The sequence below is a fragment of the Rutidosis leptorrhynchoides genome, chromosome 5 (assembly GCF_046630445.1).
Source record: "Rutidosis leptorrhynchoides isolate AG116_Rl617_1_P2 chromosome 5, CSIRO_AGI_Rlap_v1, whole genome shotgun sequence".
Classification (NCBI taxonomy): domain Eukaryota; kingdom Viridiplantae; phylum Streptophyta; class Magnoliopsida; order Asterales; family Asteraceae; genus Rutidosis; species Rutidosis leptorrhynchoides.
In genome coordinates, this window is record NC_092337.1 from 205,677,404 (window position 1) to 205,679,229 (window position 1,826).

The window sequence follows — 1,826 nt, forward strand, 5'->3', positions numbered from 1 at the left end:
TTAAGTTGTCCATTGACGCCTTTGGAGAGTAAATTTTTACTCGAATTAGCAAATGGTAAATTAATTTCAGCAGATAATATATGTCGGAATCGAGAAATTAAAGTGGTTAGCGAAACATTTAAGATTGACTTGATACCAGTAGAGTTAGGGAGTTTTGATGTGATAATCGGTATGGACTGGTTGAAAGAAGTGAAAGCAGAGATCGTTTGTTACAAAAATGCAATTCGCATTATACGAGAAAAAGGAAAACCCTTAATGGTGTACGGAGAAAAAGGCAACACGAAGCTACATCTTATTAGTAATTTGAAGGCATAAAAATTAATAAGAAAAGGTTGCTAAGCTGTTCTAGCACACGTCGAGAAAGTACAAACTGAAGAAAAGAGCATCAATGATGTTCCCGTCGCAAAAGAATTTCCCGATGTATTTCCGAAAGAATTACCGGGATTACCCCCGCATCGATCCGTTGAATTTCAAATAGATCTTGTACCAGGAGCTGCACCAATAGCTCGTGCTCCTTATAGACTCACACCCAGCGAGATGAAAGAACTGCAAAGCTAATTACAAGAACTTTTAGATCGTGATTTCATTCGACCAAGCACATCACCGTGGGGAGCTCCTGTTTTGTTTGTCAAGAAGAAAGATGGTACATTCAGGTTATGTATCGACTACCGAGAATTGAACAAACTTACCATCAAGAACCGCTACCCACTACCGAGAATCGATGACTTATTTGATCAACTACAAGGCTCGTCTGTTTATTCAAAGATTAACTTACGTTCCGGGTGTCATCAAATGCGGGTGAAAGAAGATGATATTCCAAAAAGTGCTTTCAGAACACGTTACTGTCATTACGAGTTTATGGTCATGCCGTTTGGTTTAACTAATGCACCAGCTGTGTTCATGGACCATATGAACCGAGTGTGTGGACCATACCGTGACAAGTTTGTCATTGTTTTCATTGATGACATACTTATTTACTCAAAGAATGACCAAGAACACGGTGAACATTTGAGAAAGGTGTTAGAAGTATTGAGGAAGGAAGAATTGTACGCTAAGTTTTCAAAGTGTGCATTTTGGTTGGAAGAAGTTCAATTCCTCAGTCACATAGTGAACAAAAAAGGTATTAAGGTGGATCCGGCAAAGATAGAAACTGTTGAAAAGTGGGAAACCCCGAAAACTCCGAAACACATACGCCAGTTTTTAGGACTAGCTGGTTACTACAGAAGGTTCATCCAAGACTTTTCCAGAATAGCAAAACCCTTGACTGCATTAACGCATAAAGGGAAGAAATTTGAATGGAATGATGAACAAGAGAAAGCGTTTCAGTTATTGAAGAAAAAGCTAACTACGGCACCTATATTGTCATTGCCTGAAGGGAATGATGATTTTGTGATTTATTCTGACGCATCAAAGCAAGGTCTCGGTTGTGTATTAATGCAACGAACGAAGGTGATTGCTTATGCGTCTAGACAATTGAAGATTCACGAACAAAACTATACGACGCATGATTTGGAATTAGGCGCGGTTGTTTTTGCATTAAAGACTTGGAGGCACTACTTATAAGGGGTCAAAAGTATTATATATACCGACCACAAAAGTCTTCAACACATATTTAATCAGAAACAACTGAATATGAGGCAGCGTAGGTGGATTGAATTATTGAATGATTACGACTTTGAGATTCGTTACCACCCAGGGAAGGCAAATCTGGTAGCCGATGCCTTGAGCAGGAAGGACAGAGAACCCATTCGAGTAAAATCTATGAATATAATGATTCATAATAACCTTACTCCTCAAATAAAGGAGGCGCAACAAGGAGTTTTAAA